Source organism: Aulonocara stuartgranti (assembly GCF_965226115.1).
Source record: "Aulonocara stuartgranti genome assembly, chromosome: 1".
Classification (NCBI taxonomy): domain Eukaryota; kingdom Metazoa; phylum Chordata; class Actinopteri; order Cichliformes; family Cichlidae; genus Aulonocara; species Aulonocara stuartgranti.
In genome coordinates this window covers 40,270,719-40,285,738 of record NC_138939.1, presented here as the reverse complement: position 1 = coordinate 40,285,738, position 15,020 = coordinate 40,270,719, and the positions used below count along the sequence as shown (strand labels likewise).

General features: G+C 40.7%; 1 long non-coding RNA gene across 1 annotated transcript; it reads left to right on the top strand.

Moving 5' to 3' along the window:
• Nucleotides 1–7,921: 7,921 nt before the first annotated feature.
• On the top strand, nt 7,922–12,907 carry LOC309705568. The gene is made up of 3 exons (XR_014276577.1): nt 7,922–8,230; nt 12,264–12,382; nt 12,540–12,907. It is a non-coding gene; the product is annotated as an uncharacterized lncRNA (long non-coding RNA).
• Nucleotides 12,908–15,020: the final 2,113 nt, after the last annotated feature.

Here is a 15,020-nt window from a genome sequence, read left to right as displayed (position 1 = left end):
CCTTGAGCGTTTTGAGTTCTGCTGTTAAAGTGTACAATTTCCCCCTATTGGTGCTAGGACATGTGCCTTGAAAAGTTCAGTTGTGCATTTTCCGAAGAAATTGCAAACTAATATTAGAAAACATAGTTTAAACACACGATGCAAACTAATCACACCATTGTGATGAAAGTTCTATATAGCATGTTATTTCCTAATATTAAAAACGCTCTGAATCTGCTGTAAGCACTTCAACTGGAATAGCTAAAAAACAGTATGTACCTTTTAGTTCTAAGGTTTTACATATCAACCTCAGATAAATAGCAGCACATTACACAGTGCCATTATTCAACAAAAACTAAGCCAGAATGTAGAAGCAGTGTGTGAAAACTAAGTCTGCCTTTACTGCTTCTATTAAGAGGGCAGGTAGCAGCCAGATTCTGCTAATCAGATGTGCTGGATGAACTTATTATTCCAAACAGTTTAAAGTGTCATTCTTCAGCGAGAAACATTAGTAAGTGGAAAATGCCTGAGACAGTCAGTATTCCTGGGAGTCAAACCATGAAATAGTGAAATAATTTAAAAAAAATCTGAAGACAAAAGTCTCAGGCTCTAAGGGCCTCAGCATGTTAAATGTTGAAAAAAAAAGTTGAAGTTCATGACAGTTAAAAAAGACAATAAATCAATATGTAAATATCTGACCATAATGCACAGTACCATGTTTTGAGAAAGCTTAACAGCATATTGATACCCCCCCCCCCATCAGCTGTCAAGCAGTGGTGCCGGGTTGATAATTTGATTAAACTTCCGATATACCAAAGTATTCTGCAGTTAAATGTGAAGCTATCTGTCTGAAAGCTAAATAATCAAGTGGTGGAAGGGTCCAGTCAAAGTAATGCCCTTAACCCAATTGATGGGGTCTTAGGTGAGTTGTGCACAATAATAATAATAATAATAATGGATTGGATTTATATAGCGCTTTTCAAGGCACCCAAAGCGCTTTACAATGCCACTATTCATTCACTCTCACACACTGGTGGAGGCAGCTACAGTTGTAGCCACAGCTGCCCTGGGGCAGACTGACAGAAGCGAGGCTGCCATATCGTGCCATCGGCCCCTCTGGCACAGTAGCACAGTGAAAATGTAAGCTATATGAAGTTTCTTTGTATCTCTTGTTCGAGTTCTGATATTGAAGTTCCACGCTTGTTACAACAAACATCCCAGTATGATTTAATGCAAAAAGTGAAGATATCAAAACAAAGTTAAGATTTTGCCATTCACAGTGTTGGTCAAGTTACTTGAAAACAGTAATTAATTACTGATTGTTTCTCCAAGTAAGTTATTCTGTGACTTTAATGATTATTTATTTTCAAATCTAATTAGTTACTTTATTACTTTTTAAAAACATGACACACAACCTGAATACATTATAAAGTAATAGACCTTTCAGACCAATTTTATTTTTTCTGCATAATCCATCATATAACCCAGAAACCATTTGCTCTCAGCTCATTAAGTGTCTGTCCTCTGCCTTGATGCTGGGTTTTCTCATGGAACTGATCTAAAATCAGGTGTGTAATTATGCCATGTTTGGGTAGGATTATTGGATGCCTCGTGTCAAGCAGTAAGGAAGCCTTCATTAACCGCCCTCCTACCCTGAGAACACCGTCTTGCAATATTGGGTCAAGTTGGAACAAAGGATGGCTCTGTGGTAATTTACCATGGTTCAGTGCTTGGATTTCCTCCTTGAAAGCATCTTCTTGTGCTAATTTTATAAGCACGTGACTTGCTTTTCTCCTGTCTTCCACATTTATACCCTTTGTTGCATTGGCTCTTTTGGCTAGTTGCTGGATCCTGGCAACTACATTTACTGCTGTATGCCATTTTGAGAACCTTTAGAGTCTCTCCAAGAAGTTCCTGTCCTCTACTACCTTTGTTTGTAGTATTTGTGTCGTTTTGACCTCTGGATCACCTACCAGAAGGTCTGGAGTTGAGTCTGGTGTGACAAACTCTCTTTCCCACAGGAAATGAGGTCCAATGAGCCAATTTGAACCTGAGGCCTCTGGTTTCTCCTCCAGGGCAACTTTAAAGGAGAAGGTGTCACTGCTTACACTCCACCTTACTCCCAACACAGTCTAAAATGGGAGTTCATGATGATTGATGTCCACTTCCTGGGCTCCACTAGCTCGTTCACTATCTGGAATTAACTCCAGGACTTCTCTGTTGGCTGCTGTGGGATGTTCCCTTTCATTTTGGCCCGCAAGATACTTCATTGCATAATTTGCGCAGCCTGGTGAGGATGCGGCCCCGAAAAGATGGACTTTCATGCGATATTCTTTTGGCTCTGTGTTTGTTTCACCATTTTCCCACCACAGTAATTTCTGTCCTCTCTGTTTACATGAAATCTGTTAAACATCTTCTCTACATCACAGATGATTGCAATTGGGTGTTGGCGAAATCGGCAGAGTACTCCAGTCAAACTGTTAATGAGATCAGGTCCAGTCAAGAGGTGATCATTCAGAGCTGTGCCACTGTACTTTGCAGAGCAGTCAAACACAACCCTGATTTTTTACGGTTTTCTCAGGTGATAGACGCCTTGATGTGGAATATACCACACATTTCCTTCTCTGGGATCATCTTCAGCTCTTTCAGCATCACCTTCCTTGAAGACATTGTCCATGAACCTTACATAATCGTCCTTAAATTTGGGATTTTTCTCAAACTTCCCTTTCAGGTGCTTAAGTCACACCAGAGCCAGAAGTTTATTTTCTGGCAGCTGAGGGCGTGCCTTAAAGGGAAGTGGCATCTCTAGGTGCCCATCAGCATTCTGGTGTATTTTCTCATTTAGCAGTTGCATGAACTGTATGTCATCTTGTGATATGCTCTTTTCTCCAGGAGCTGTGTCTTTGAAGTCTGACTCAAGCACTCTGATGATGGTGGCTGGTGTCAAGGGTGGAAGTTCCTTAACAGATAAGCGATGGCACAGGCCTGTCACTTCTGCTGATGTTGCCATTTTTTGTGAACTGCCAACAATGCTCCAGCCCAGGTCTGTCTTGATTGCATATGGCTCTTCGTCACTTCCCGCGATTACTTGCCGTGGTGCCAGTGCTCTAGGACAGTTGTAGCCTATTAACAGCCCGACCTTGCAATCCATTAACTCAGGCATTTCCTGTGCTATTCTGATTAGATGTTCCCATCTTTTGGCAGTTTCAGAGGTGGGAATGTGTGAACGTTCAAGTGGGATGAAGTCTCTGGTTTAGGCAAGCTGATAAAGCTTTTGGAGGAAAACCCTCTAACTCTGAGCCCACTAACTCTTTCGCTCTGAACAATGTAATCTCTTCCCATCATAGTGGTTAGCTTTAACTTCACTGGCTCTAAACTCATCCCCATCTCCTCACATACCCCTTGATCTACAAAAGTGTTGCTACTCTGTGCATCTAATAGAGCATACACTAAGGTCTCTCTCTCTGGAGTGGTGGTTGAAGAAACCCACACAGGCACGATCATGGATGTGCTCCCACCATCTCCTCTGTCCATGCAACAAGAAAGTGCAGATATGTTTTCTTCTGCCTGCATTCTACGTGATGATGTGTTCACTGCAGTCGTTGGACGGTCTTCGTGAAGAGCTGTTGGATGATGTTTTTTACAAACCCCACAAGTCGCCTTGGGCTTACAGTCTTTTGAATTGTGTCCTCTTCTCAGACAGCCAAAGCACAGGTTATTGTCAAGTATGACCTTTCTTTTGTTCTCCACGGACATTTTAGCAAAGGTCTGGCATTTGTGAATAGAATGGCTTTCTCCACAGCAGATACATGTGACTGAGTTTGATGGCAAAGCATTTGCTTTTCTTTCTATATCAGGCTCATTTGAATTGTTCTCCACTCCGCTGTATCCTGTGGTTGTTCTGTCTGATGCTTTCACATTTGTGATGTATGCATTAGCCTTTGGACGCTTTATGTCCCTAGCTGACCTTTCTTCAGTGTGTTTCAAGGCATGAAATGATGTTACAGGATTGCATGCAACTTCCGCTTCTTGTGCAACAAAATCAGCGAATTGCTTGAAGCTTGGATATTCTTCTGTTTGCCGTAACTGCAATGTGACATGACGATTCCAACGAGAAGTCACCCAGTCAGGAAGTTTTTGGAGCAATTTTTGATTCTCTTCACAGTCATTTAACACCTGCAGTTCTTTGATGTATGGCATAGCATTGCTGCAGTCTGTCAGAAAATCACTGAATTGTCTCAGTTTAAGCGACTCTCTTGAACGAATCTTTGGCCAGTTGTTCAGTTTTTCCCTAAATGCATGCTGGATTATAAAGGGGTGGGCATACTGAGCATTCAAAGCTTCCCAAGCTTAGTCATATGCTTCGTCATCTTTTCTGTAAAAGCTTCCCTCCAATACAGACCGTGCTTCTCCACTGATGTATTTGCGTAGGTAGAACAACCTGTCAGCTGGATTTGTGCATCGCCGTTCTATCAAAGCTTTGAAACTAGTGCTCCACTCTAAGACCTTAAGTGGGTCCCCTGAGAAGACGGTCAGTTTTAGGCCCTATTCTCTTCTCATTGTATTTGCTCCCTCTAGGCTCAATCTTTGAAAAATACAATATCGCCTTCCACTGTTATGCCGATGACATACAGATCTATTTTGAACTTGCTGACGACCTTGCTGTGTCCCTGCACTACTTTCAAGAATGCATGCGGGAGGTCAAAGAATGGTTCCTGAGTAATTCCCTTGTTTTGAATGATAAGAAGACTGAGATTGTGGTGTTCAACAGTAAAATCCCTCGTGCCCAACTCTGTGCTGCCCTGGGTTCCTTTGCTAGTTTTTCTTGTGACTATGTCAGTAACTTGGGTGCACTGCTGGATAGCTCGCTCAAACTCGATAAGCAAGTGTCTGCTGTAGTGAGATCTAGCTTCCACCAACTGCGCCTTATCTCTAAGGCTAGGCATTATGTTCCGCATGAGGACCTGGAGAGGCTTATTCACGCTTTTGTGACCTCCAGGTTGGATTATTGTAACTCCTTGTACTACGGTCTTCCCTCTTCTCTTCTTCTTAGACTGCAAACAGTCCAAAATCCAGCAGCCCGCCTCTTGACTGGTACCAGGAAATTTTGCCATATTACCCCTGTCCTAGCTAGCCTGCATTGGCTGCCCATAAAGTACCGTATTCAATTTAAAATATTACTCCTTACATTCAAAACTATTAATAAATTAGCGCCAAGTTATCTTAGTGAACTTCTCAAACCACATACTCCTGCTAGAACACTCAGATCTGCCACTCAACTACTTCTGACCCAACCCAGATCTCGGCTAAAGTCCCGGGGTGACCGTGCGTTTGCTCCGGCTGCCCCGGTACTGTGGAATAACCTTCCTCTTGACCTCCGCGCATCTGATTCCATTGCACTGTTCAAATCACGACTAAAAACCCACTTATTCAAGCTTGCCTTTCCCTCTAGTTAATATTTCTTTTATGATTTTATGTCATGCACTTTTATGCTCATTTAATTTCTTGTTTGCTTTGTACCTGTTGCTTTCCTATGTATCAGTGACAGCTACCTACTTGCATACTTAGTACTTGCTTTGGTCCTATTTCTATTATCCTCTTCCTATTCTCTATCTTACTTGTTAAGCACCTTGGCATACCCTTGGTTTTTAAGTGTGCTTTATAAATAAAGTTTATTATTACTAGGGATGGGTATCGTTTAGGTTTTATCCGATACCGGTGCCAAACCAGTACTTTTGAAACGGTGCCGGTGCTTAAACGGTGCTCGAACCGGTGCTTAAAGAATGGAGAACACAAAATTGGTCCAAAAACCTCTCATGTTTAACTGTTTTCCACTTTTTCTTTGGTCATTTTAGCCTTTTTGGCCAGGGTGAAGGGAGTATCTGCCATCAAACAAGAAGACAGCCGCATGTAGCTATGATGATGTTTGCTAGTTCACCTTACATGCATTAATGTAATAACGTGGTTAGCCTACTCAACGTAAATTACACACGAACAACATTAAGCTACTCACGCAGAGAAGAACGGCTGCTGCTGCTGCCATCATCATCCGTCATCATTTCTGCTACACTGGCAGGGCTAGGGGCCAGGACTCTCCTCTTCGGGTTTTTGGGGGATGTTGCTAACTCCGGGTCCGATAACTGGCAACCCACCCACAGTAGATGTGCTCGGTGTGAGGTCTCGCAGCAAGCTATCAAATACGGTGCATTTCTCGGCTTTTAAAAAAACCCGCTATGCATCGCCAGGTGTTTCATCGGATTTGAGGTGTTACCTCCTTTGACAGCATCACAGTATCAGCTTAAAGCACTTGTTGCTGCTGAGTTTGCATCTTTTGCTGTGAAGTACAGCCAGACTTTTGACCGCTTTGCCTTGGACATTTAATCTGTAGCTCTGCTCTAAAAGAACGTACGTACCTGGACCCGCCTACTATCCTCGGAAACATAAAATGATTGGCTAGAATCCAAAGTGTATCACAGCTCAGGGAAAAAAGCACCGAAATATGCGCTGCTTTTCGGTCTGGTTACTACCGTTTATGTCAGAACCGGTGCCATCATGGCACCGGATACCAGTACCCATCCCTAATTATTACTTTACTTGTTACTTGAAAAAAGTAATCGGGTAAGCGTTACTGCCTGTCTCTGTTAACCATTATATGATGTTCACATCTGTGGGACCCTTTTCAATAATACCAAAAGAAAAATGTGATTTATTATGATTTCAACTTCAGACTCCTTCCCTTCAGCTCAAACAAAGGATCACATGAGGTTCCACAGCCTAGACGAAGGGTAGGGAACTCCAGGCCTTGAGTGCCGGTGTCCTGCAGGTTTTAGATGTGTCCTTGAGCCAACACAGCTGATTCAAATTGTTAAATAACCTCCTCAACGTGACTTCAGTTCTCCAGAGGCCTGGTAATGAACTAATCATTTGATTCAGGTGTGTTGACCCAGGGTGAGATCTAAAACCTGCAGAACATCGGCACTCGAGGCCTGGAGTTGCCCACCCCTGGCCTAGACGGATATTGCAAAAGAGGTCAAAGGAAGACTGAGAGAATATAAACACAGAGGATAATAAGGGAACAGGACAGAGGTGGTGTCAAAGAATAATGTTTAAATGTTTTTATGCTTTGCTTCAATACTGATAATGTTCATATTTTCACTGTGCAGCTCAGCTTGATAAACGTGAAACTGCAAGCCGCGTGTGCCATGTGATGAGGCCCAAGATCAGCACAAAAATACACATCTTTATTATTCTTAGAAACTGACTTGCTGCACACACACATACACACGAACAGGAAAAACAGGAACTGCTATCTATGCTTTAAATAAAGGAAACGCCTGCAACTGAGTGTGAGTCGCTCTGTTGAGCTCTCACCCGTGCACGTTAAAAATCTCTCCAAGTGTCTAAGTTAGTTAGCTTTCTTGTTATATGTAAAAATTGTATTGTATTTATTTATTTAAATTTTACTTTTTAATTATTTTACTTGCATTTTTAATCACTCTTATATTTAAATGTTCATTTGCTATTTTATCTAGGGATTGAGAGTAACGTAGTTTCTATTCTCTGTATGTCCTGTACATGTGGCAGAATTGACAATAAAGCTGACTTTGACTTTTGACTTTGACTAAGTGTCGTTTCTTCACCTGAGTGTTTGATAATTGTTGATATCCATGACAGGTGGGAACACAGCTGAAACTAATCGTGCACTAAAGAGACACGGGAAGCAAAACCGAACACAATGCACACAGGAGGAGAGACTATCAATGTAAGACAGTCCAGGTGTCAGTGTTAGCTAGTTCCTAAGACATACATGCTTGACACAGAAAGAAAGAAGAAGGAAAAACTACAGGAAAATAAGCAAGAACGAAAGAAGAACGTAAGAAACCAGAGTACACAGGGTTCGTACAGGTGCTTGAAATCCTTGAAAATGCTTGAATTTTAATATTGTCTTTTCAAGGATTGAAAAGTGCTTGAATTTCAGATGTGGTGCTTAAACGTGCTTGAAACGCGTATTTCATTCACCACAAACAACTATCTGACCGAATAGTTTTCTTATCAGAGAAATAAAATGAGTTGCAAAGTGTAAAAGCTAAATTTCTCCGCCTGGGCTGCCTCGCACACATGTCAGTCTGTTTCAATGTGTGACCCCGCCCCTCCCTCCGGACAGTCGGGGATGAGTGCGCTAACTTGACGTTGCTGTTTTAATGAGTGTTTGATGGAAAACGACACTGGCGGGATTTGAGTCACATGACAGGTGAGTCCTAGTAAATAATTTCGAGTATGTGTACATAACACAGGCTAATGTTTAAAACTATGATTATTATTTTGCTAGCTATCAAACTTGCTGGAGAAATGATTGAAATGCACTGAGTGTGATAGAGTACGGCAGTGCTAGCACAGCAGTTAGTTATGGCATGGTGATTTATGCAGTGTGCTTTAAACTTGGCTAACATTACTTAGCAGTAGCAGTAATATTAGTGACTTCACTCAAGTGAAAGCTTTAATCGTTAGTCCGACACTTAACTAGCCAACTTAAGCCTTAAAGAAAAACTGGTAAAAAGAGGGACTGATGCATGTGGGCACAAAGAAGCCATTTCTTGTGCTGCTGAAGTTCCCTGGCTTTCATTCAAAATGTGTTTATCGTGAGCACCGACACATTAAACCATTTAAAAATTATAAATGGCTTTAAGCTCACATTGATGCCTGTGGGGCTCTATCAGCCACGGAGACGACAGACACATTTTAGTGTTTTAATGAATGAATGTTTCATACTTTAAGGCTGCCTGTTTATTTAAGGGAGATGAACAATACATTATTATTTGACATAATTCTATGACAGGTGATGGACTGAATAAATAGATTTTAGGTCGATGTTTGTGCGTTTTTAAAGTCTTATATGTTGAATTGAACTGAGTGTGTCATCTGTTCAAAGCCTCCCGTCAGTGCTGTTCTCCATGCCTGTCTTACTGTACATGGTGTTATTAGCACAAACACTTTAAAGCTGATCATTTAGGACTGTAACAATAATCCAGAGAGCAATGTAGTCAAACATCTCACAGTTAGTTTTATTGGGAATGAACTTTGACCTGTTAGGCCCCCAGGGCTTTTCTGAGCTTCCTGCTCGAAAATGAAGAGGCCAAAATAAATGGAGTATTTCTCTGCAATTACAAACTCTGTGTAAACAGTCTTGGTATCAAAATAAAGCTAACGCTTGTGAGCTGTCATCAGAGGGGTAAATATTACTGCAGATGTTACTATGTCAAAGTTACTGGGACTCAAACATAGAAAAAAATGATTATTTCCCTCACCTAATTTTTAAAAGTATTTTATAGCTTATATGCTATCAAATATACTTTGGGTCACATTTAACCAGTGTTGGGTAAGTTACTTTAAATTAGTAACTTGGTTACATTACTAGTTACTTCTATCAAAAGTAACTCAGTTACTTCAAGTTACTCGTTACTTTCAGAGTAACTAGTTACTAGGGAAAGTAACTTTGGTTTAACTCAGAATTCTCTTGTTAATGTGTTGCTAACTGGATACCCAGCAAGACTGCCAGTCTTCTAGCTTGCTTACTTGCCACAAGTGCACTGTGCCACCAACCAATAGAAAGGAAAAGATAACGTGCACATTTCCACGAGAGAAATCCCACGCCTGATTTTATCCTAGCCATTCTATCCTCGCTTTTTACATCCAACACAAAAACTGCAGTCGTGGTGCTTTCGATTGTACTCAGAACTCGGAAATTCTGCCTTCTGAATAGGAAGATGTAGGCAACACCAGACTGCAGATGAGCTGCTTACAGGGCTGGACTGGGACAGAAAATTGGCCTGGGCATTTTGACTAGAGACTGGCCCACCATTATAGGAAAAATCATAAAGCCTTTGAATGAAAATAAACACTGTTGTGACAGTGATGTTCACTGTTCTGATGGTATATATGCATCAATCTATCAATCGTTTGTTGCAAGACTCAGATAATTATTTTTTTAAAAGTGAGACATTTTAAATGAGAATAAGAAAGTATTTCTTTGTGCCCCCCTTTCCCTTTTAATGCCCTACATGGACCCCTGGCAACACTTTGCTAGACCTGCCCCTGCACAGTTACCAGCTGTCAGCTACCTAAAAAAGGATCCTGGTGTTATTTGTCTCTCAGAAACAGTTCATAACTTCAACTCATTCATGTCACCTGAAAGGTAAACCTGTTTCTCCATCACCTGTTCAGCTCTGATGATTCAGTAAGGACGTCTCCTGGTTTCATCTTCATGTTTCCCTCTCACCAGATAACCAAACCAACATCATGACCAGCAGCTTTACAGCTGTGGCTCCAGCAAACATCAGCTGATACTAGAAATTAATATTAAATAAATTCTAACAACAGCTGATCAAGCTTAAACGTGCTGCTGTTGTTTACCACGACATCTGCTGGTTTCCTCTTTCTGGCGCAAAGTGGGCGATAAACAAACAAGAGAGCCAATCAGCTGATCATTGATCAGTTTCATGATTGAAGTACAAACAGGAGAGGGAGGGGGGAGAATGAGAGAAGAAGAGGCCGCTGTGCAGCAAAGACACAGAGTAACTCCAGCTTCGTGTCTTTTTCCATTCTAGCTGAAGTTCGGGACAAACTGTGTTCTTTTTCAGCTCAACACCAAACGCGTAATAATTTCTCTGAATACGAGACGATTCTGTTTTTTACAGGACGGTTGGCAACTCTAATAATTAACCTTATGAACAAAATAAAGTTCAACATCAGTAACAGAGCACCACCCAGCTGTATAGAAACTCCGTCATGCTAGCTAGCACGCAGTCAGCACAACGAAAATAAACTCCACCTAAACTTGGTTCATATCTGACCCAGATGGACTGCAGGTCATAACTTCTTACCTGAAGTTCAGTTCACCTGACACTCTCGGACCAGCGGCCGCTTCGGGTCTCTCCTCTTGCCTCCCTTTTCCTTCATCCACCTGCTGGCCTCCACCACTTGCTAATGTTATTGAATCTGTTGAAGCTCCGCGATGCCGCCACACGAAGTAACGAATAACGAGCCTATTTAAATCCCAGTAACGAGTAACGCGTTCCCGGTTTTGGCATAATAACTAGTTACTGTGCTCGTTACCACAATAATAACGTAGTTACTGTAACGCGTTACTTAATAACGCGTTAGTCCCAACACTGCATTTAAGTCCAGAAAATCATAAATCAAAATATGGATGTTACCTGTCCACAGATTCATGGTGATGTAACTGCTCTTTTAACTGTTTGGTGTTTGTAGAAATGGTTTACAGCTGAGATTCAGATTTTCTGTGGACACTCATGTCTGCACTTATATTTCTGACCTCGTGTTATAACCGATTAAATGTGATCTCCTCTCTTTTCCCCCATTTTTGGTGGTGTGGGTGCTTAACTAGTTAAAGTACCAAACATCTGTCTCCTGTTGTTGTGTCCCGTAGGAAAGAAGCATCAATATCTGATGAGCAGACTTGTTCATTTGTGCAGATTTCTTCTTTTGTGTGGTTGTTTTTTCCAAGTGGAGATGAGCATCTCTAACAAGTTGATTTGTTCACATTTGCACATCTGCATTTTTGAGAGAAATGAGTTTTTTGAGTTTGTGCACTATATGCATATAAGACAACCATTTCCTTTTTCAGTATTTTTGTGTGGTGCATTTTTCTGTTTTAACAAAAGAGGAACAAAGAACATTTAAGTCAACCTAAGACGATTTGTTTTAATTTTTACATGGTCTTACTGAGGTGATGCAAAGTGGAACATGCAAACTGTTTTTTTGGTAATGTGCTGGAAAAGCTTGATAATGGACCTTGAAAGTGCTTAAAAAGTGCTTAAATTTGATCCTGAGAAATCCCTTAGGTGAACAACTATAATACCAGTACACAATAATGTAGCATTCATGTAATGTTTTTTCTTCTTCTTCTTCTTCAGTATAACCATGCTTATTTCCACCCATATCTTGGTCATGACCCAGTTTTTCTTTTTTTTTTAATACAATCTATCACAAAAATGAACGAGGTTGTTATTCATAAATGTGCTAAATGTCAAATATGAACCACACAGCAGGTAAAATAAGTATTAAACACATCACCAATTTTGTAACTAAATATATTTCTAAAGGTGCTACTAACATGAAACTCTCACCAGATGTCAGTAGCAACCCATCCAATCCACACATGCAAAGAACTGAAACCATAGGTGTCCATAAATTATGTGTCATTATGAGAAATGACACAAGGAACAATATTGAACACCGTAAAATGTATTTATTACTTTATGCAGAAGCCTTTGTTGGTGACGACAGCTTCAAGACTCCTGTACGGAAAAACTAGTTGCATGCGTTGCTCAAACCTGAGCCTTCAAATGCAGTCTTCAACTCCTGAAGGTACCTTCTGTAAACTGTGAGTTTTAGTTCTTTCATATTTCACTCTTGTCACTGTTGAGATCACACAAAGTTTCTTTGTGCTGGTTTTCATCTTTGTTTTGTGTTGTTGGCTTTGTGGTGTTACATGCCACAATGAGTGGCACTGCTGTTTTTCTGTTGCTCTTGTCTTTCAGGTGTAAAGCCTCGACCTATTGGCCACGTGTCTATTGGCTGATCTGGGCACAGTAGGCCAATCATTAACCAGGAATGGTTGCAAAAGGGCAGCTCCCTGGGGCTGCTTCTGAGTCTCTCTGACCTCTGTTTGGTAGGTTCTGTGTGCAAATGGTGTTTGTGGTTGGAGGCTGGACAGGTAAGTTTGGGGTACCTGGTACACATGCAACAGAGCAACAATTGTTAGAAACACTAGGTTATGTGGTTGATGCCACTTTTGTATGGTTTTGACTGACCTTTTTGTAGAGCAGCTTAGACAAGCCTTTAGTTTTGGGTATTGGTTGATTTAGCTTTTAGGGAAGCCCCGGGCCTCTTTTGTTTCGTTCATTTCTTTGATTTGACTCAAGCCCCTGGTCCTCCTCCCCCACCTTTTTCTTGTAAGTGTATTGTTGTTAAGGCATGAAAAATGATAAATAAACACTGCCTGATTTTTAAACCTGCTCTCTTTCATTAATTTTGGTTGTCATGTTCTGCTGTCTCCTAACTGCCTTAGCCCGCACCATGTGGGGGTGGGAACATAACAGTGGCTATAGAAAGATAACACGTGTCTCCTCATTAGGATAGTGGTTTGTGTTGGTGTGTGTGACTGTAGCCTATAGTTTTGTATTGTTAAATGGTAATTTCCAACACTGGTGGTTTCCAATTCGGCCTGTCAGTTAGCAGCTCACACTAGCTGCTGAAACATGTGTACAGTGTATTTATTGCTATATTGTATATGAATAACGGATATTATTTTAATATATCTGCACCACTACATTATTTTGGATAAAAAGAAAACTCACAAGTTGCATGTTTCTAATAAACTGAAGAGTAGGCTGATTTATTAAATATTCCCTTTCTTGGGTGAGGAAAATCATACCATAAAACTGTCTTAAGTCACATTATGAAAAGATATCAGAGCCTTAAACGGGATGATTTTTACTAAGTGGGTCTAGCAGGGCAGGTGAAACACACAGCATCCTCATAAAGATTCAAGATTCAAGGTCTTTATTGTCAATACAACAATATGCACAGTATACAGCATACCCAAATGCTGTTTCACCCCAAGCCCCCTATGGTGCATTTATAAGAACATAAAAAACATCTCCATGAGATATAAAACTAGAAATTACAAATAAATAATAACTCGCTAAATTTGGGTAAAATTACGTGATAAAAAGGTACTATTACTAACTATATCTATGTACAATAAACAAAGACAGGACAGATATAATACAAAGTGGTCATGTACAATTACAGTAACGTGAGATGACTGTGCTGTAGGTATTGAATGCCAGGTTCAAGTTATGGTCAGGACATTGTAGACAAGACGGGAGGAAGACATGTGCAAGGTGCAAAATGTGCAAATATCGTATAATACAGATGTGTTAAGGCATGATGTGACTGAGGTGTGCAAATAAACATACTGTTAAAAGGTTCAGTTTGTTGTGGATTTGTGGAAGTTTTTGTTGTTTGAGTCTTTTGGATGTTGTAAAAGTGTTTGTGTTTATCAGTCCTTGTGAGATGAGGGTTCTGACTGCTTGGGAGAAAAAGCTCTTGTAGTGTCTGGCCGTCACGGTTTTGATGCTGCGAAACCATCTGCCAGATGGAAGGGGGGAGAACAGTGCATGTGAGGGGTGGAACGCGTCCTTCACTATGCTGTTTGCACGTCGGATGATGTGTTTGTCTTAGAGTTGGGAGATGAGTGGCCTCCGATGATGCTCTCTGCTGTCCTCGCTATCCGCTGCAGAGACTCTTTTCAGTGAAAGTGCAGTTCCCGTACCAGAGAGTGATGTAGCAGCAGAGGACACTCTCAGTGGTTCCCTGGTAAAATGATGGGAGAAGGAAGTCTCATTCAGCTTCCTAAGAAAGTGAAGATGTTGTTTGGCTTTCTTCATGATGGTGGTAATGTTCAGGTTCCTCTGATATGTGCACACCCAGGAACTTCACACTGCTGACCATCTCAACAGCAGATCAAAAAGCAGATAAAAGATGATGCATTATTGTAGACTATATAAGTAGAATATATATGAACATCTGCAGAAATAATATACAAAGAACACATACATGTGGCAGCAATAATAACCCAAAATAAAACAGCTTCCATAGAACTGAAGGAAAAACAATATTGACAATTATTATAATGTTTGTTTGTTTGTTAACGTGGTCCCTACGCTCCATCATCCTTTTCGCCGGGCTGCAGGCAATGTGTTTGCCATGTTGTGCAAAATTCATGTGGTAAACATTTTATCTACTTAATTAAAATTCACAGATCTGTTTTTTTTTCTCACTGCCTAGAGACAATATTCTAAAATGGTTTTCCAAAAGGGAACGAGGATGCAATTTAAAACAATCCTGTATTTGTAAAACACACGTTTTCTTGTTAGTTTCTTTCTCTATATACTGTACTGTATATAGCAGAGATGACAATAAAGTTTACTTTGAAGTTTTTGCGTGTGTGTGGA